The 22,615-nt window shown below is 40.2% G+C and overlaps 1 pseudogene; it reads right to left on the minus strand.

Moving 5' to 3' along the window:
- LOC141583840 (uncharacterized) overlaps positions 1-21,258 on the minus strand; it is a 34,100-nt pseudogene extending 12,842 nt beyond the window's left edge.
- Between the last annotated feature and the right edge of the window lie 1,357 nt (positions 21,259-22,615).

Below are 22,615 nucleotides of genomic sequence, written 5' to 3' on the forward strand. Positions count from 1 at the left end.
TGAAAACTCTAATTTTAAGTATAATGAAAATAAACTGTAGATAAAATTTTTAGGAAATCTATTTTATACCAGATATATGTTTATATTATACATATTTCTATAAAGGGGCTGGTGTTTTAAATTTGAATTCTGTCACAAATAAAAATTGGTTGCAGTTGACAAGGTTTATTCTGTTTGATAACTACCAAAATTAGAATTCTTAACAGCTGATGGTGAAAAATTTACAGCTAATTTTTAGAAAAATTATTTATTTCTACTATAAAACAAGTATAAATTTAGTAAAACTAAAAGTTTAATTAAAATGGCTGCCCCACATTACACACACACACACACACACACACACACACACACACCCCACAGCAATGGGAGTTATTTACTATGCATTTTTCTTGGGCCAGAAATTCTGTTAGGTGCTTTTAGATATGCCATCTTTAATCTTCACTTCAAATCCTCATGTGATAGGAACAAGCTCAAAAACAGAAAGAAGTTTAATTTGACCAATAATTACTTTTAAGAAACTAAATTTTCAACTTTTCCCAGAATTTCAGAAATGTTGAATTATGGTATGATACTTGTGTAGAGAGAAACTCCTTTCCCATAGCTGAATTTTGTTTTACTCTTCACTTTACTGTATGTATTTTCACCTGAGTTAAAAACAAGTGTTTTTAAAAATTTTAAAGTTGGGAGACAAATTAAAATGATGGATAGGAGGCAGGACTAGCTTTCAGCTCCTGCTCTAATGATCAAAGCAGTGTGTAGAAACTCATAACATTAACTTTTGCTCCAAGAACTACTGCAGGAACATACCAGGAAAGCAAAGAGAATCCACAAACCCATTGAAGGAACTGGATCACTGCTGCAGGCTCCCTGAGACACCAAACAATGGTGATGCTGCTTGCTTTCTCAAGGGGGAGGCTTGTGGCCTGGGGCAAGTTCTAAGCCCTGGTCACTGGCTGTCTGGAAATAGACTTGGTGCTGTTGTGGGGCATAATGGAAGTGAGACTGGCCTTTAGAGACTGCAGGCTGTGTGGGAGCAGGGTGAGGCCTGTGACTGCCGGCTTTCCCCCACTTTTCTGGTGACCTGTGTGACTCCACAGAGGCAGCCATAATCCCCCAAGGAATATAACTCCATTGGAACCACACCCCATACCCCATAGCTGCTGCAGCAAGCCCCACCCAAGGCAAGGTGTGTCTGAACTCAGACACACCTATCCCTGCCCTCATCTGGTGGTCTTTCTCTATCTGCTCTGGTAGCCAAAGACAAAGGTCATAATTTGATGGGAACTCTATGCCCACCACCTGAGAATCCTGACACTTAGCTAGGTGTCCCTAGGGCAAGTTTGCATCCTTTCTACAAGACTTCAGCTGATGAAGTCTTGAAGTACCACTTTCTGGTTGGAGGCCAACCAATGAAATCCAGTACACTAAGAAACAACACAATCAAGGACCTTCACTAAGTCTACTTCACTTCCCTGTTAACTCCACTGGATCAGGTGATAGTGTCCACAGCTGCAAGACATGTAGATGGATCACATCACAGGACTCTTTGCAGACACTTTCCAGTACTGACCCAGAACCCAGTAGCTCTGCTGGGTGGCTACATTCAGAAGAGCAAAAACAATCACTACAGTTCATCTCTCAGGAAGTCCCATACCTAGAGGAAGGAGAACACCACATCAAAGGAGCACTCCATGGGATAAGAGACTCTGAACAGCATCCCTTGAATCCCAGATTTTCCCTCTGACATAGTCTACTCAAATGAGAAGGAATCAGAAACCAATTCTGGTAATATGATAAAACAAGGTTCTTTAACATCCTCAAAAGATCATACAAGCTCACCAGCAATGGATCAAAACCAAGACAAAATCTCTGAATTGCCAGAAAAAGAATTCAGAAGGTCAGTTACTAAGCAAATCAAGTAGGTGCCAGAGAAAGATGAAGTTCAACTTAAAGAAATAAAAAATATGATACAGGATATGAAAAATAGTTATTCCATGAAATAGCATAAATAAGAAACAATAATGACTTCTGAAAATCAAAGACACACTTAAAGAAATGCAAAATGCACTGGAAAGTCTCAGCAATAGAATCAAACTAGCAGAAGAAAAAACCTTACAGCTTGATGGTAAAGATTTTGAATTCGCCCAATTTATCAATACTGTAATGGTCCATTTTCATGCTGGTGATAAAGACGTACCCAAGATTGGGTAATTTATAAATGAAAAGAGGTTGAATGTACTCCCAGTTCTACATGACTGGGGAGGTTTCACAATCATGGCAGAAGGTGAAAGTCACATCTTACATGGTGGCAGAGAAGAGAGAATGATAGCCAAGTGAAAGGGGAAACCGCTTATAAAGTCATCAGATCACTTGAGATGTATTCCATACGAGGAGAACTGTATGAGGGAAACTTCCCCCATAATTCAATTACCTCCACTGGGTCCCTCCTGTAACAAGTGAGGATCAAGGAAACTACAATTCAAGATGAGATTTGGGTGGGGACAGAGCCTAACTATAACATTCCAGCCCTGGCCCTCACAAATCTCATGTCCTCACATTTCAAAACCAATCCTGCCTTCCCAACAGTCTCCCAAAGTCTTGAATCATTTCAGCATTTACTCAAAAGCCGAAAGTCTCATCTGAGCAAGACAAGTCCCTTCTGTCTATAAGCCTATAAAATCAAAAGCAAATTAGTTACTTCTTATATATAATAAGTGTGCAAGCATTGGGTAAATAAACTCTTTCTAAATAAGAGAAATGGACAAAAACAAAGGGGCTACAGACCCCATGCAAGTTCAAAATCCAGCAGGGCAGTTAAATTTGAAAGCTCCAAAATGATCTTCTTTGACTCTATGTCTCACATCTGGGTAATGCTGATGTAAAAGGTGGGTTCTTGCAGTCTTGGGCAACTCTGCCCTGTGGCTTTGCAGGGTATAGCCTCCCTCCAGGCTGCTTTCACAGGTTGGCATTAGTGTCTGTGGGTTTTCCAGGCACAGAATACAAGCTGTAAGTGGATGCACTATTCTGGGGTCTGGAGGATGGTGGCACTCTTCTCACAGCTCCACTAACCAGCATCTCAGTGGGTCCTCTGCATGGAGGCTTCAACCCCACATTTATCTTCCACACTGCCCTAGCAGAGGTTCCCCAAGAGAACCGCTCCTTCAGCAAACTTCTGCCTGGACATCCAGGCATTTCCATCCTCTAAATTTAAGACAGAGGTTCCCAAACCTCAATTATTGACTTATGTGTACCTGTAGGCTCAACACCACATGGAAGCTGCCAAGGCTAAGGGCTTCCACCCTCCAAAGCAATAGCCTGAGCTGTACCTTGCCCCTTTTAGCCACAGCTAAAGTTGCTGAGACAAAGGGCACCAAGACCCTAGGCTGCACACAGTAGGCGGGCCTGGCCCTGGCCCATGAAACCATTTTTCCCACCTAGGCCTCTGGGCCTGTGATGGGAGGGGCTACCACAAAAGTCTCTGACATGCCCTGGAGACATTTTCTCCACTGTCTTGGTGATTAACATTTGGCTCCTTGTCACTTATACCAATATCAGCAGGAGGCTTGAATTTCTCCCCAGAAAATAGGTTTTTATTTTCCATTGCATCATTAGGCTGCAAATTTTATAAACATTTATGCTCTGCTTCCTTTTGAAAACTTTGTCACTTAGAAATTTCTTCCACCAGGTACCCTAAATCATCTTCTTCAAGTTGAAAGTTCCACAAATATCTAGGGCATGGGCAAAATGCCACCAGTCCTTGCTGAAACATAGCAAGAGTCACTGTTACTTCAGTTCCCAACAAGGTTTCATCTCCACCTGAGACCACCTCAGCCTGATTTTTTTATTCATATTATTATCAGCACTTTAGTCAAAGCCATTCAACAAGTCTCTAGGAAGTTCCAAACTTTCCCACATCTTTCTGTCGTCTGAGCCCTCCAAATCTCTATGAACTTCCAAACATTCCCACATTTTCCTATCTTCTTTTGAGCCCTCCAAACTGTTCCAACTTCTGTCTGTTGCCCAGTTCCAAAGTTGCTTCCACATTTTTTAGTATCTTTATAGCAACACCCTACTCTACCAGTATCAATTTAACTTATTAGTCCATTTTCCTGCTGCTGATAAAGACATCCCCAAGACCGGGTAATTTACAAAGAAAAGGAGTTTTTATGGAGTCACATTTCTATGTAGCTTGGGATGCCTCACAATCATGGTGGAAGGCAAAAATCTTGTCTTACATGCCAACAGACAGAGAGAATGAGAACCAAGTGTCATTATTCACTACCATGAGAACAGTATGGGAGAAACTGCCCCGATGATTAAATTACCTCTCACTAGGTTCCTCCCACAACATGTGGGGATTAAGGGAACTACAGTTCAAGATGAGATCTGAGTGGAGACACTGCCAAACTATGTCAGTCAAAGACAAAGAAAGAAGAAAAATAAAATGAACAAAGCCTCCAAGAAGTTTGGGACTATGATAATCATCCAAACCTAAGAATAATTGGTGTTCCCAAGAAGCAACAGAAATCTAAAAGTTTGGAAAACATATTTGAGGGAATAATCAAGGAAAATTTCCTTGGCCTTGCTAAAGATACAAGAATCTTAAAGAACATCTAGGAAAATTATTGCAAAGAGATAATTTCCTAAGCACATAGTCATCAGGTTATCTAAAGTCAAGATGAAGGAAAGAATCTTAAGGGCTGTGAGTCAAAAGCATCAGGTAACCTAGAAAGGAAAATCTATCAGAATAACATTAGATTTCTCAGCTGAAATGCTACAAACTAGAAGGGATTGGGGTTCTATTTTTAGCCTCCTTAAACAAAACAATTATCAGCCAAGAATTTTGTATCCAGTGAAACTTAGCTTCATAAATGAAGGAAGGATACAGTCTTTCCCAAATAAACAAATGCCGAAAGAATTCACCACCACCAAGCCAGCACTACAAGGACTGCTAAAAGGACCTCTAAATCTGCGCCCCCCACACAGAGAACCTAAAAATACACCAAAGTAGAACCTCCTTAAAGTATCTCACAAGACCTATATAACAATAACACAATGAAAAAAAAAAAAAAAAAACAAAAAAACAAGGTATTCAGGCAACAAATAGCACAATGAATAGAATAGTACCTCACATCTCAATACTAACATTAAATGTAAATGGCCTAAATCCTCTACTTAAAAGATAAATAATGGAAGAATGAATAAAAGTTTACCAACCAAGTTTCTGCTATCTTTGGGAGGCTCACCTAACACCTAAGGACTCACATAAACTTAAGGTAAAGAGATAGAAAAAGATATTCCATGCAGTTGGACACCAAAAGCAATCAGAAGTAGTTATTTTTATATCAGATAAAAAAATAAAGTAATAACAGTTATAAAAGACAAAGAGGGATATTATATAATGATAAAAGCACTAGTCTAACTGGAAAATACCACAGTTCTAAATGAATATGCACCTAGCATGAAAGCTCGCAAATTTACAAAACAATTACTACGAGATGTAAGAAATGAGATAGATGGCAACACAATAATAGGAGGGTACTTTAACACTCCACTGACATCATTAGACAAGTCATCAAGACAGAAAATCAACAAAGAAACAACAGACTTAAATTATATGGTACAACAAATGGACTTAACAGATATTTACTAAACATTCCACCTAACAACTGCAGAATATACACTTATTAGCACACAGAAAATTCTCCAAGAGAGATCATATGATAGGCCACAAGACAAATCTCAGTAAATTTAAGGAAGTGGAAATTATATCAAGTACTCTCTCAGACCACAGTAGAATAAAATTGGAAATCAACTCCAAAAGGAACCCTCAAAACCATGTAAATTTATAAAAATTAAATAACCTTCTCCTGAATTATTGTTGGGTCAACAATAAAATCAAGATGGAAATTTAAAAATTATTTGAACTGAACAATAATAGGTCACAAGTTATCAAAGCCTCTGGGATATAGCTAATGTGGTGATAAGAGGAAAGTTTGTAGCATTAAATGCCTACATCAAAATGTCTGAAAAGGCACAAATAGACAATGTAAAGTCACCTCATGGCACTGGAGAAACAAGAACAATAGAACAATACAAACTCAAACCCAGCAGAAGAAAATAAATAAGATCAAGGCAGAACTAAATGAAATTGAAACAAAAACAGTATCAAGGATACATGAAACAAAAAACGGGTTCTTTGAAAAAAATATATAAAATTAATGGACCATTAGTGAGATGAACCAAAAAAGAAAAGAGGAGATCCACATAAATACAAAAGATTATTCAAAGCTACTATGAACACCTTTACATGCATAAACTAGAAAATCTAGAGGAGATGCATAAATTCCTGGAAATATACAACCCTCCTATATTAAACCAGGAAGATACAGAATTTCTGAATAGACCAATAACAAGCCACAAGATTGAAATAGTGATAAAAACATGGCCAACAGGCTGAGCATGGTGTTTCACGCCTGTAATCCCAGCACTTGGGGAACCTGAGGTGGGCAGATCACTTAAGGTCAGGAGTTACAGCCTGGCCAACCTGGCAAAACCTGATCTCTACTAAAAGCACAAAAAATAGCAGGTGTGGTGGCATGTGCCTGTAGTCCCATCTACTTGGGAGGCTGAGGCAGGAGAATTGCTTGAACCCAAGAGGCAGAGGTTGCAATGAGCTGAGATCATGCCACTGCACTCCAGCCTGGGTGACAGAGCAAGACTCCGACTCAAAACAAAAACAAAACAAAACAAACCCAACAAGAAAAAAAGTCTAGAACCAGATGCATTCACGCTGAATTATATCAGACATTCAAATAAGAATTGGTACCAATGCTATTGACATATTCCAAAAGAGAGAGGAGGAGGGCAGGGGAGGGGGCATCCTCCCTAAATCATTCCATGAGACCAGTATCACCCTAATACCAAAGCAGGGAAGGACATAACCAAAAAAGAAAAATACAGTGTAGGGGGCTCATGGCAACATATTAAAGCTTATGTACATGGCATTTGAGGTCAGGGCATGGAAAAATACTGAGGCACTGTGTATATGTTATTTGTGCATGGAAATGAAATTCCTTGACTCTGAAAACAGGACAGGGAGTGGAGTGTGTGGTGTGATAAGGAACGTTGAAAACAGCCTCCTGAGAATGCAGTTTTAGGGTTGTACAAGGTCACAGGTGCCTCAGCAACCCACCTCAAGTGACCATCTAGTGGATGTTTGTAGTTAATACAAGCCCTTTCAATAAATACTTGGTGACCGGATGCTGGGGTGGACTCTTTGGGAAGAGCTACCCCCAAGCCCTGCTCAGCTGAAAGTGTCTGAAGGCTTCATTCTTGGCTTTCACTGCAAGCTATAAGCTCTGCAACTGGTGATCTCGATGTGATCACTTTGAATTTATGCATGAAGAAGAGGTCATCAATATTCAGGGAATCCAGGTAAAAGACAGTCTTGACTCCGATCAGGAGGATGGGATGTCAAGGCATAATTAAGTTTAATCCATCCTCTCAGGGCAAGTGTAGCAACAGGTGTGTAAAATATCAGGGGTTCGGTTATCATGGGTCAAGAAATAACCAAAGAGCAGAAAGTATTTTTTAATGCTCTTAATTTGGCAGGAATCTCCTTGGTTTCCTTGTCAAAGAACCTTAGATTTAGAGTTGTGGGAGCAGGTAGTTTGCAATGTGAAAAGAGGATATGAGCAGGGTCATTTTACTAATGTTACTATTTTGACCAGCTGGGCGCTGGTACACTCTGTTGTATCCTCTTTATCTGCTAGATTGTGATAAGTCAGACCACCCATCTTCTCCACCTGAAGGGAATTCAGGAGATTTAAAGGAGAAGGTAAAAGCAGAAACCAGAACCACAGGGAGAGACTCCTCTCTCTCTTTCATTCCTTTCTATGGGGAATAAGGAAGAGATTTTTTGCAGTGAGGATAAGGACAGACTGGAGCCTTTTCCTCACCCAATAGAAAAGCTACTGCCCTCTTTTCCTCCACCCTTAAAGGGACCTGCATCTGTTGGCCCCGTTCAGGAAATAGCACCTCCCATCCCCTTTGAGGAGATTGGAGGCCACCTAAGAGACAGTTTTTAAATAAGACCCCTGGTCAGAGGACATTTATATGATTGGGTGTCTGTGTCTCCTTGACAAACTTCCCTGCTGGAGGGGTGACCCAGGAGGGAAGGAGAGTGGCTGACTATAATTGTCTTCCTAATATGCAAGTTTTCACTTTCTATTTCCAGCATCAGCCTTTCTGGCCTTGTCTGTTTTCTGTTTCCCTGGAGTATAAGGGAAAGTTGCAGGCTGCCTCCTGGGTTTGATCCCAGACAGCACTGGCTTTCTTGCTGCACACCAAAGCCTGGGGCAGGAGAGGTGCTAAGAAGCCATGGAGTGCCCACTTAGTCACTAGCAGTCTAGGCAAGTTGCCCCTTTCTGGGTTTGTGGTGACGAAAGGGGCCAAGAGCCACAGACCAAGTCCCCGGGTGGCGCAGGCAGCTCTAGCTTGGTCCTGAGAATCCTCCTCACCATGGTCACCTGCCTTAGTAACTGTGCCCAGAAAGTGGCCTGCTGCTTGCTGCGCTGCTTTTCCTACTCCTGCCACCCACACCTCACAGGTCTCAGCTGACAAACAATTCCTCGTCTTCCCTGGCCCCCAGGGGAAAGGGCTAAGAAACAGTCCATGAGCACGCCGCCTTACCAGCCTAAGGTGGGCAGAGGGGCATGGAGCAGCCTAGAGTACAGAGCTCTGGGGGAGAAGCCCGCTAATAAGGGGTGCTCTCCTGTAGCCGTATGTTAAATACTAGGCTGAGGTGGACGAGCTCTGCCAGCTGCTGTCATCTTCAGAAGATAGACTCAGCAGTAAGAAATGTTTGTTTCACTTTTTAATAAAATGTTTAAAAAACACTGTGCTGCATGTCTGCTCCTCCCCTGAGCCTCTCTGCTTGAGGTGGTAAAAATAATAAAAAGCCCAGTACGTTTTCAGTACCTTATGTAACAGGGTTGGCTCCAAGCGTCGGTGGTCTAGAGGATGAGGAGAGTAGTCTTCTCCCAGGCTGTTACCCTCGTGCCTCCTGCCTCTGCACACGCCTCTCACACACACACACTTTAGCACCTGGTCATTCTCTAGCCTCTTACTGCCTCTTGTAGTCTTCCTTTCTTCCTCTCAGGGCAAGAGTAGCAACAGGTGGCAGGCTGTTAGAAAGAGAGGCTGCCTAACTAGCCCGGAGCAGATGGGAAGAAACCAGCCACAGCCTTGCTTTCCCAAGCTCATTTCTAAGACATTCCAGCTAAAGGCTAATGCAAGAAAATGGCCAGCACCTAAAGACTTTTTAAAAAAAGTTTTTTTAAAAAAATACACTTAAGCTAACTCAATGCAAGTTTATTATCCTGGCAACTTGCAGTCACATTTTAATGGCTTTCAAAGGCCAAAATATGGTAAAAAACACTTAAAATATCTATCCCTTCCATGCCTTAGTTTAAGACATAGGCTTTATCTTTTGCCTTTTCCATATTCTTATGTGCTGTGTATCTGTCTCATACCCCTCTATACAAAAGACCACAGATTTACTAGCTTCTCTTATCATAAAGGAATACCGGCTTGTGTCCAGTTGTCAGGATATGACCCTGCTACTCTTTTCCTACCATTAAGCAAGGAACAATTTCATACTCTTAGCTTGTAGTCTTAATTGGCAAGTAGCTATTGCTGACTTTATTGGTAATACCAGCTTCCATTTAACAGCCTCTAAGCTCCTAAACTTTTTACAAACTGTGCCTGTTAAATTTGTATCTATTATTGTTTCTAAACCTTTGTTTCACACCACTACTTTCTTTACAGATGGCTCAAGAAAAACTGAAAAGACAGCTACAGTGTGGCAAGATCCAGGAAAAATCCAGGAACATTTTAAAACCATGCCACAGGCAGAGTTAGGTGCCCTAATATTGACCTTACAAACCTTTCCTCATCAAAATATAAATATAGTGATTCAGCTTATGCGGTGTATGTATTACTCATTTAAATCTTGCACACATGAAGGGCATTACTAATTAATCTCTACTAGGTTTGTTTCTTACAGTGCAAAACCTCCTCTATGCCCATTGTCACCATTTTTACATAACATATTCACTCTCATTCTAGGTTACCTGGTCCCTTATCAGAAGGGAATGCATGAGTTAATGCTCTGGTACGACCACAAATGTGGTTTGCAGACTTTTCTCCTTTATTACAAGCTAAAGCTAATCATGCTGCGTTTTTTTTCCATCAAAATGCCAGCACTCTTAAGCAACAGTTTCATGTAACACTTGCTCAAGCTCACATAATTATTAAAAATTGACAACGACATTCTCTCACCCTTTTTTCCTTGGCTTGGTGCCAACCCACAAGGTCTGGTGCCTAGTGCTATCTTGCAAACTGATGTTACTAAGTATCCACCCTTTAGAAGTTTTAAATTTCTCCACATTACCATGGACATGTATACAGGCTTGATACAGGCTACTCTCTGGAAGAAGAAAAAATTTAAGATGTAATTACTCATTTGTTTAAATCTTTTATATCTTTAGGCCTTTCAGAAACTATAAAAACTAATAATGGCCTTTACTATCTTAGTGCTCAATTTACATACGTATTGCAATTTTAACACATACAACAGAAAACTGGCATCCCCTATACTCAATCAGTTAGGCCATTATTGAACAAACTCTTAAAGTATATCTTAATAAACAAAAAAGGAGAAATATGGGGCTCCTCCATTGAAAAAAGGACCTGTCATTGGCGAACTGACCAGCAATGATGGTGATGACTCGGAAGGCATCTGACACTATGTGAGGACCACTAAAGAAATTGGATAAACAACAAACTATCTGGCTAGCCACCATAGAAACCCCTGTAAGTCCATAAAATCAATTTGTTGTCATGTTTCTGGTGGTAACTGGGGAAACTTCTGAGAAAGTAAGACAGACATGGATGTTAGGATGGCTTGTAATTCTTGTCCTTTGCCAAGTGGGATCAGCTTAAGCACATGCTTATTGGAGTCAGGTTCTAAATCCCTCTGCTTTTAATGTTATTACATGGTGGGATGCTGACCTATCTTTGTAATCTAATGATATTTCTTGGACAGGAGGTCAATAGATGCTCCTATGTTACCCCTTAGTTGAAAATTTGAGATGGATTAAACTTAATTACGCCTTGACTTTATTGTTTAGTAATTCCCCTTTTTGTTTTTCCACATAGCTCATGACAAGTCTGTTACTCTCATTCCTCGGGAGTATCTTTACTTTCAGATCTTACTATATACGATCCAAGTAGGGACTGGTGATATAAGTTTGAGGCTGTCCAGTAGTCTCTGTGCAGACAGCTTGCACCACACCACTCTGTTCGTTAATGGCAGCTTACTTGATTGAGGTTCCCACAGTTATCTTATGTCTGCAAATCAAACTATTGGATTTGGGAGTCCCTCCAATAGTTCTATCACCTGGTCAGAGTATGAGCTTTTCAGGACCAATACTACAACTAAAAGGGAAACAAGCTTTAAGCCCTGCTCATACTCAAATGTGGAGACTAGATCTTCCTTTTTTAAAAGAGTTCTTTCACATGGTGAGTATATTACTAGGTTGCAACTATACCCTTGCTTGGCAAAATAATGTTGGTGATACAGTCCTGATTTGTACTATGCACCCTTATATACTGCTGTTTGGGCAAGGTGTTCCTAACGTAAAGCAGAACCAATCCATTAAAATATTAAAGCCTCTTCTAGTAGTTGGTATGCTACATCCTTGTCTCAACAAAATGTTGTACAGTTAAATATAACCCATGTCATGATTTTAAAATAGCATGAAGAATTATGGCTGCCTGTAAGTTTAACCTAGAACTGGGAAGGAGATTCCACCTTGCAGTAATTTAGAAAAGCACATCTGCAAGGGGCTTATCATGACCATTTGTCTTCTCAAATTTCTGCTTTTGAGTGTGAATTAAAGAAACAACTTGGAGGAATGGTCACAGCAATTACAAACAAGTACCCTTCAGCAATTGCAAAAAGGCTTTCAATGGTTACACCCAAACACTTAGTTGTGTGGCTAAACACACATATTTGGGTGATGGCTGCTATGCTTATTCTTTTTTGTATCTGTTTGCTAGGCATTTGCAGATGGCTCTGTGCTGCCACCTGATGCATCTATAACCAGGGAAGAGCTTACCTTGCATTGGATGACCAACACGCTGTAATAATTAAAGAAGGGGGAGATGTAGGGGACACATGGAAACATATTAAAGCTTATGTACATGGCATTTGAGATTGGGCATGGAAAAATACTGAAGCACTGTGCATGCTATTTCTCCATGGGAATGAGACTCCTGTCCCTGAAAACAGGACAGTGAGTGGAGTGTGTGGTGTGATAAGGAATGCTGTAAACAGCCTCCTGAGAATGCAGGTTGAATGATGTGCAAGGTCACAGGTGCCTCAGTAACCCATCTCAAATGACCATCTAGTGGATGTTTGTAGTTAATACAAGCCCTTTCAATAAATACTTGGTTGATGGATGCTGGGGCAGACTCTCTTGGAAGAGCTTCTCCCATCCCCACTTAGCTGGAAGTGTCTGAGTACTGCATTCTTGGCATTCACTGCAAGCTATAAGCTCTGCACTACAGACCGGGCACAATGGCTCACTCCTGTAATTCCAGCACTTTGGGAGGCTGAGGTGGGCAGATCATGAGGTCAGGAGATTGAGACCTCATCCTCACCAGCATGGTGAAACATCGTCTCTACTAAAAATAAAAAATAAAAAAAAAATAGCTGGCTATGGTGATGTGTGCTTATAATCACAGCTACTCAGGAGGCTGACAGTAGAACTGCTTGAACCCAGGAGGCAGAGGTTGCAGTGACCTGAGATTGTACCACTGCATTCCAGCCTGGTGACAGAGCTAGACTCCATCTCTGAAAAAAGAAAAAAAAAAAAAAAAAAAAAAAAAAGCTACAGACCAATATCCCTGAGGAATAGAGATACCCAAATCCTTAACAAAATACTAGCAAACTGAATTCAGCTACATATCAAAAAGATAACCCACCATGATTGAGTGAATTTTACACCAGAAATTCAGGGATGGTTTAACATCTACAAGTCAATAAATGTGATACACCACATAAACAGAATTAAAAACAATAATTACATGTTTATCTTAATAGACACAGAAAAAGCATTAGACAAAATCCAGCACCCCTTTATGATTAAAATCCTCAGCAAAATAGGCACAGAAGGACATACCTTAAGGTAATAAAAGTCATCTATGACAACATTATATTGAATGGGGAAGAGTTGAAAGCATTGCCCCTAAAAACTAGAACAAGAAAAGGATGCCCACTTTCACCACTTCTATTCAACATGCTACTGGAAGTGCTAGCCAGACCAATGAGCGAAGAGAAAGAAATAAAGGACAGCCAAGTCAGTAAAGAGGAAGTCAAACTGTCACTGTTTGTTAATGACATGATCATTTACCTGGAAAACCCTAAAATCTCATCCAAAAATCTCCTAGAATTGGTAAATGAATTCAGAAAAGTTTTAGCATACAAAGTTAGTGTACACAAATCAATAGCACTGCTAAACACCAACAGTGACCAAGCTGAGAATTAAGTCAAAAATTCAACCTTTTTCACAATAGCTGAAAAAAAAAAAAAAAACTTAGGAACATACCTAACCAAGGATATGAAAGACCTCTACAAGGAAAACTACAAAACACTGCTGAAAGAAATAATAAATGACACAAATATACAGAAACATCCCATGTTCATAGATGGGTAGAGTTAATATTGTGAAAACGACCATAATGCCAAAAACAATTGACAAATTCAATGCAATTCTCATCAAAATACCACTCTCATTCTTCACAAAACTAGGAAAAACAATCCTAAAATTCATATGGAACCAAAAAAGAGCCTGCATAGCCAAAGCAAGACTAAGTAAAAAGAACAAATCTGAAAGTATCACATTATCTACCTTCAAACTTATATAAGGTCACAGTAACCAAAACAGGTGATACTGGTATGAAAACAGAGACATAAACCAATGGAACAGAATAGAGAACCCAGAAATGAAGCCAAATATTTACAGCCAACTGATCTTTGACAAAGCTAAGAAAAACATAAAGTGGGTAAAGGAAACCCTAGTCAGCAAATGGTGCTAAAATATTTGGCAAGCTACATATAGAAGAATAAAACTGGAGCCTCATCTCTCACTTCATACAAAAATCAACTCAAGTTGAAACAAAGACTTTAAGATCTGAAACCATGAAGATTCTAGAAGATAACATTGGAAAAACCCTGCTAGATGTTGGCTTAGACAAAGCGTTCATGACCAAGAACCCAAAAACAAATGCAACTAAAACAAAGATAAATAGATGTGACTCAATCTGAAAAGCTTCTGCACAGCAAAAGGAATAATCAATAGAGTTAACAAAAAACCCACAGAATGGGGGATCTGCACAATCTATCCATTGAAGGACTAGTATCCAGAATCTACAAAGAACTCAAACAAATCTGTAAGAAAAAACAGTGACATAAAAAAGTGGGCTAAGGACATGAATGGACAATTATCAAAAGAAGATATATAAATGCCCAAAAAGCATATGTAAAAATACTCAACATCACTAATGATCAGGGGAATGCAATTCAAAACAACAGTCTGATACCAACTCACTCCTTGCAAAAAGTGCCAAAATAAAAAACTTCAAAAAAAAAAAACAAAACAAAACATATATGTTGGCATGGATGCAGTGAAAGGGGAACACTTAAACTGTTGATGGGAATGTAAACTAGTACAACCACTACAGAAAACAGTGTGGAGTTTCCTTGAAGAACTAAAAATCAACTTACCATTTGATCCAACAATCCCACTACCAGGTATCTATTCAGAGGAAAAGAAGTCACTATATGGAAAAGATACTTGCATATGCATCTTTAGAGCAGCACAATTTGCAATTGCAAAAATATGGAACCAGCTCAAATGCTAACAACCTGGTACAAACTTCCCTGAAACTCCTTGGACTCTTGGTTACAAACCAATTTTATCAATTATAATAATTATTTAATGACTTGACAGAGATCACAGATTTTTGGAAGATCTTTTATTCAGTAAATATAACACAGGCCAATTCTAGGCTTGCTAAAATTAATCCTTGAGCAGCTTGAAATATTAGAAGGAGATGGCGTGATATGAGGATCAGACATTATATTTGGGATAATTATTTTTTCAAGAGGGTGATGAGTGGGTGCATCAGCAGCCCTTCTTAGTGTGACTGATCCTTAATATGCAGCTTTTAGATTGTATTGTTGCTTGTATATCCATCTTGCAGCTACTACTGTGTATGTAAATAGAGAATACATTCAGAGCATCCTGGGTCTTGAAGGACATTGTTGTGAATTGTCCATTTAAATGCAAATTAGATTCACCAGCTGTTGTTGCTGCTAGTCTTGGCAACCTTAAGGAGACATTTTATCCTAGCAACCAGAGAGGATACAGATAACAAATTTCACTTTTATGAGAGAAAACAAATGATCAGAAAGCATAGGAGCAATATTTCATGCAAATCCATCTGTTTCACAACAGAAATCTTTTTAAATAGAGCTTAAGAAGGCCACAACCAATTGCTTCAAAAGACTTTAGCAGAATAACTATCATCAACTAGATGCATGAGGTCAGCAGTTTATAACAATATTTGGTAAGTTCTATTCTAGGCAGTGATTTTGTTCCATAAGTTAACAGAAATTGTATGAGTGGAGTCAATAATTTAACTCTCCCACTTAAACTCATCAGTGTTGAGTAAGCCAAATTTGCATGAATTGTGTCTAATTCAACCAGAATTATTTTTTGATTATTAACTTTATCTTCGATTTTACACAGCAAATATTTATTTCATGATCTATGCTTCTTTAGAAAATGAACATCAGAAAATTTTCAAATACTTAAGCCTCTGACAGATTTGAACACTTGACATATAAGATTTTTTTCCTCACTTGGTAAGCACAAGGCCTCTTGCAGCATGTTTTGAGTAGAAACTTAATGAATTAATTTAAAATATTTAGTTTAGCATCAAGTTTTAGCATTCACGCAGGTTGTCCCTGAAACCTCACTTTCTGGAGTGCAAGGCTTAATAAATACAATTCTATAAATAATATTTCTGTCTAATTTATAGAAACAGGTTTAGAAATATTCTTATGTGTATATGTAGATAAATTTTAGATATTCTGTGACATAATAATAGAAGAAAAACTTTCAGGACTCATGGAGAGCTAAAATGTTCATGAATGTCAAGTAGAACAGGAATTAACTGCATGGAGTGAACTAATCTTTTTTACTTTTTGCTTAAAATGTTTGCCTATCCTTTTGTTTTATTTTTGAGACTCTTTTATTTTTATGAGATGGAGTCTTTCTCTATCAACCCAGGCTGGAGTGCAGTGGCACAATCTTGGCTCACTGCAATCTCCGCCTCCTTGGTTCAAGTGATTCTCCTGCCTCAGCCTCCTGAGTAGCTTGGGATTACAGGCATACATCATCACTCCCAGATAATTTTTGTTTTTAGTAGGGATGGGGTTTTGCCATGTTGGCCAGGCTGGTCTCAAACCCTTGAATGCAGGTGATCTGCCTACCTTGGCCTCCCAAAGTGCTAGGATTACAGGTATGAGCCACCATGCCTCATCTTTTTCAGAGTCTTTAAACTTTTCATTTAAGCTATTGATATCTTTTAATAGGTAAGTATACTATTGTTTCTGTCTGATTTCTCCACAATTTGGAAACTATTTGTGAGTATTCTTGACTTATGGCAATACAGTTATTTGCATAAGTGCAATAAAAATCTGTTTTCATTTGTAACAGGATGAAATTGGAGGAAATGGTTATTTTATCAAGGCTTTAACTAGAATGGTGTGGTTTCCTTTAGGGAATCAAATTTGACTTATGGACTAATAAAGCCCCTTGGGAAAACTGGCGTTATATCTTTGTCCACACACCTCCTGTACAGGGTTCCTGACCTGTGGTAAGTAAAAAATGTCACTTTCTGACAGGTCTAGGATCCCTTAGTTTATCCTGGAACCTCAAGAGGATCATCCAACTCACAGACATTTGATGACATAAATCCATGGCTTGGTTCAGCTTTAAAATAGACTTATCTGAGATTTCTTCTATGAAACAAAGATGCATCAAAGCCAATTTAAAAGTCTATGTAAAAAATAACTATTTGTGCTACACTGTATACAAATAATTAGGCCTAGTGCAATAAGGCAACAGTTCTACCATGATTTGTCTTTAGCAAAAATGGGACACTGGGACAAGAAAAATTATGTTTCAAAAATTATAGTATACCTATTTTTAGATTCTAGTCTTGCCTTGTGTTTTTCAATTTTTATTATTTTCTACAGTTTGGACTGAATTCTAATATTTTCTTGGCTAAAAGTCTTCAAAATATGTTTTCAATTTTTTTCTTTTCTTCCTAATTGGGAGTCACTGAAAACTAAGCTGTGCTTTCTTAAAGCCTTGTGAACTTAAATTAGACAACTTAAACTTCAGAGGAAAATAACAGCAACATATTTACATACATAAACCACCTTTATAACTATCTACTGATGTACAGACTTCAGAGTAATGTGGACTATATTGATTTTTCAGGATTGTTCTTCTGTGTGTTGTTGTTTTTATCCCTTTTCCCATCATTTTTTCTTAATAAGATATGAGATTTCACAACCTGCTAAAAATGAGGTTTCAGGACCTACCCATCTAGAAATAAACCTTCCTAACCATGAGAGATCAGATGAATCTTGAGACCAGAGACTCATTGTCTTCTAAAATGCCTTCTCCAAAACATTTTAATAAAGAAAAGGGGGGAAATGTGAAAATAAAATACCAAGCTGGGAACTGTGCAGGGCATATCTGCTTCCCATTCTTTTCAAAGTCATCCCTCTGCTCACTGAGATAGATGCATATCTGATCTCCTCCTTTGGAAAGGCTAATCAGAAACTTGAAAGAATGTAATTGTCTCACTTATCTGTGACCCAGAAGCCCCCCCACCTGCTTCAGGTCTTCCTGCCTTAGCTTCAAGTTGTCCTACCTTTCCAGACCAAACCAATGTATTTCTTACATATAACGATTCATTCATGTCTCATGTCATCCTAAAATGTATAAAACTAAGCTGTGCCCTGACTACCTTGGGCACTGAAAGATTCCCCCTGGGGCCTGAAAGCTTGGGCCTAAAAGTACCCTGTCCCAAGGCACAAGGCCACTTGCACCAGCAGCATGTGTCAGAAAGATAGCAGAAGCTGGAAGACAGCTGGCTGGAAGACACATATTCCCTGAAGATCAAGAGAGAGGCTGTCCAGGTACCACATAGCAGTTACATCAGTCTGGGACACTTCCTCTTTACAGGAGACTATAAAACTGCTTCCCCATTCTCACTTGGTGCTGAAGCCATTTTAGGCCTCAGCCTGCCTGCATCCAGGTGCTCATTAAAACAGTGTGTTATGAAGATGGCTGAATAGGAACAGCCTGGATTGCAGTTCCCAGCAAAAATGCAGAGAGTGAGTGATCACTGCATTTCCAAATGAATCTTTGCTGCCTACAGACCAGAAGATTCCCAGGAAGAAAAGCACCATGAGTCTCCAGCACAGCTATTTCAGCTGGTGCAGTGGGTCTCCGCACAAAACCCCACAAATCTGGGCACCATTTCAAGTGGTGACTGGAACACCTAAGACACAGAGTCACCCATTCAACTGAAAAACAGGGGGCTGAAACAGGGAGCCAGGTGATCTGGCTCGGATGGTCCCACCACCACAAAACCAGCAATCTGAAACACTCTGGATTGAGAGTTTCACAACAAGCACAGCTGGACCCAGGACGGTCCAGCTCTATGCAGGGAAGGGTGTCTGCCATTACTGAGGCAGTTCACCATTACTGAGGCAGTTCACCATTACTAAGGGAGTCTGCCATTACCGAAGCAGTCCACCATTGCTGAGGCAGTGGACACAGTGTCTGTGTGGACACTGTTCAAACCTTTCTCATACCCTTTCCAAATCTAACAGACCAACTTCTTCCAGATGCCTCCTTTACTTAGTTTGTAGTCGGCAGCCCCTTCCTGTCAAGGACACTGACATGCTGGCTATGCTATGGTGCCACCCCCCATACTACTGAAGCCAATCCACTCTCCTGAGGCACCACCTCCCAAAAGGCTGAGCTCATTGCCCTCACTGGAGCTCTCACTCTAGCAGCCAGACAACAAATTAACTTACATTAAAATTCTTCCTATACTTTCCACATAGCGCACTCACACTCATCCATCTAGAAAGAATGGGGTTTCCTAACTACAGAAAAAACCCACTCCTGTCGTAAATGGCTCTCTCATCTGCAAACTCCTTCAAGCTGCCAGACTCCCGCAGAAAGTTGCCATCATCCATTGCAGGGATCACCAAACCCCAGACAATCCAGTATCGGTTGGAAATGCGGTAACAGATCAGGTAGCCAGACAAGTAGCCCTACAACCTGTACGAGGCCGGTTTCTGTCCCTGTCCTCATTCTCCCCTCTTTACTCCTGAAAAGAAAAGGAGAACTTCCAAGCCCCAGATCTTCAAAAGCAGGGACCATGGTATGTCAAGGAAGGGTGCTTCATTCTTCCTCACTCTCAAACAATCCCTATCCTCCAAAGCCTCCACAACTCTTTCCAGGTTGGTTACAGACCTCTCTTGCAACTTCTCCACCCTGTTCTCACTTGTCTTCACCTTTCCAGACGTGTTTGAGAGATCATTCAGTCCTGCTCTATCTGCCACTAAGTGTCACCCCAGGGATCCCTCCGGCCGCTGCCTTTTCCTACCCACCAAGCATGGGGCCAGGTTCCCAGGCAAGATTGACAAATAGACTTCACTCACATGCCACCCAATAAATGGCTCCACTATCTTCTGGTCTTTGTCTTCACTTTCTCTGGGTGGGTAAAAGCCTTTCCAACAACTTCGAAAGATGAAAATACTGTCACGCAAACTCTCATCATACATATAATTTCCTGTTTCAGACTCCCAATATCCATCCAGTCCGATAACAGACCCACCTTTTTCAGCCAAATTACCCAAGGCGTCACTACATCCTTAGGAATAAAATAGGTTCTCCACACACCCTATAGGCCTTAATCTTCAGGTAAAGTTAAAAAAGTCAACTCTGTCCTCAAAGTCCAACTCCCCAAGCTGGCTCTAGAAACCCTCCAGTCATGGACAAAAAAACCTCCCTTTGCCCTCATGAGACTCCACATAACACCAAAAGCACCCTGTTTTTATAGTACCTTTAAAATCATGTCTGGCCAAACTTTTCTCTTAGGGCCTCCACCCTTACCAGACTCTGAGCCACTCGGGAATTACCTCCCCTCCCTAATCCAGACATGGTCTCTCATTCGTGAAGCAGCAAATGAGTCCATGTCTCTGCCTGTCAACACCTCCTCGTCCTCTTACCCTGTCTTGCAGACACGGATGTGTTTATCCTGACCCTCACAAAAAGCTACAACGGAAGTGGACAGGCCCCTACACTGTGAGACTCAGCATGCCAACTGCAGTGAGAGTCCAAGGACTCCCCCACTGGATCCATCACACCAAGATCAAGCTCGCCCCCAAGACTACTTCTTCCTCCAAAGCATCAGCAGCAGGCAACACACTCAGAGTCCCTGTGTATGATAACCTAAACAGAAAAAACAGTCCTTAAAGTTAACCACCAGACAGTCCAGATGACGCTCCTGTTATGACAACATGGTGGATGCCAACCCATCTCTAAAAAATATCCCCCAAATTAAGTTTTCTTTTTCTTTTTTTCCAAGGTGCCCATACCAGCCCCTATGTCACGCCCGAAGTAATTATTGAGAAAGTCGTCCCTTTTCCCTTTTTCCATAACCAGATAGACAGGAATGAAAGATTCTCCCCGGGGCTGAAAGCATAGGGGAATGAATAACTCCTCCCTTCTCAGGCCGGGTCCCAAGGTGCAAGGCCAATTAGGCCAGCAGCGAGCGTCACAAGATAGCAGAAGTCAGAAGAGAGCTGGCCAAAGACACATACCTCCTGAAGAAGATTGAGAAAAAGGCCATCCAGGTACCACATAGCTGTTACATCAGACTGGGACACTGCCTGTTTACAGGATTAGGTCTCAGCCCACCTGCACCCAGGAGCTCATTAAAACAGCGTGTTACTGCACATCGCCTTGTGTTGCTTGTTGGCAGCTCTCCGGTACGAACCGACAATAAAACCTTACAGGCACATGTCATCAGGACTTCCTGAGGCTGTGTCATGGATGCACATCCTCAACCTTGGCAAAATAAACTTTCTAAATTAACTGAGACCCATGTCAAATTTGGGGGTTCACAATAGATACCTTTTAGAGTCTTGATCCCAAAGCAAAACTCAGGGACACACACAGACAGACACAAACACACACACACGTATTTGTTAAGAGAAAAATAAAACTGTAACATATTTAGAGAGATTTGCTCTGAGCCAATATGAGCGACGATGGCCCAAGGACAGTCTCAAGAGGTCCTGGGAAAGTATGCCTGAGGTGGTCGGGTTACAGTTTGGCTTTACTCATTTTAGGGAGAAAGAGTAACAGGAAAAGATATAAATCAGTGCATGGAAGGTTTTCATTAGTTCAACCTAAAGAGGTGAAATATCTTGAAGCAGGGAAGTGAGGGTGGTGACAGGTCATAGGTAGATTTTTCTGATTAGCAATTGGTTGGAAAACTAAAACTTTGTCTTTAGACTTTAAGTCAGTAGAAATAAATGCTCAAGTTAAGAGGCATTGTGGGCACCAAGGTTCTTATGTAGATGAAGCCTCGTAGGTAACAACCATCAGAGAGAATAGGTAATAAATGTCTCTTTTCAAACCTTAAAGGTGTCGTACTTTCATTTTATCTTTTCTGGATCTAGGACAAGGCTAGAAAGGGAGACCTGGCTGCCTTACTGGAGATTTTCTACAGATGCAAATCTCCGCCTGCAAAGATAGCTTTGCAGGGCCATTTCGAAACATGTCCAAGAAATCTGTTTTGGGGTATATTTTTATTTCTTCCAGGGTTTACTACCTGTCATGTGATGCTATAGCAGGGTCAGGTTGGGATTCAGTATCTTACTGCCACAAAGAGTCAAAGAGTCTGTTTTGTCAGTCTTATAATCTCAATTTTAATGTTAACACTGGCTAGTTGTGCCTAAACTTCAAAAGGGATGAAACACAGCAAGGTATGTCTGATCCCCTGTTCCTTCACGACTGGAAATTCCGTTTTTCAGGTTTCTCTGGGTCCCCTTGTCCAAAAAGGGGCCCATTTAGTCAGTTGAGGGCTTAGGATTTTATTTGTAGCTTACATATAAATAATAAATATAAATATTGATATATATAATAGATGTTATTTATAATATATAAACCCATAATACATATTATATGTAACATGTATATATATTTTCACCACTTTGGACTTTTCCTGAAACCTCAGAGAGAAAACTTTATTATTTGTTAGATCACAGTTTTTCAGAATCACATACATTCTAAACCTGCAATATGAAATCATTACTGGATATTTTCTAATTTAGTTCATTGCTTTGAATCTCAGGTTTTTAAGTATCAAGTAAGAAAAT

Source organism: Saimiri boliviensis, chromosome 3 (genome assembly GCF_048565385.1).
Source record: "Saimiri boliviensis isolate mSaiBol1 chromosome 3, mSaiBol1.pri, whole genome shotgun sequence".
Taxonomy (NCBI): Eukaryota; Metazoa; Chordata; class Mammalia; order Primates; family Cebidae; genus Saimiri; species Saimiri boliviensis.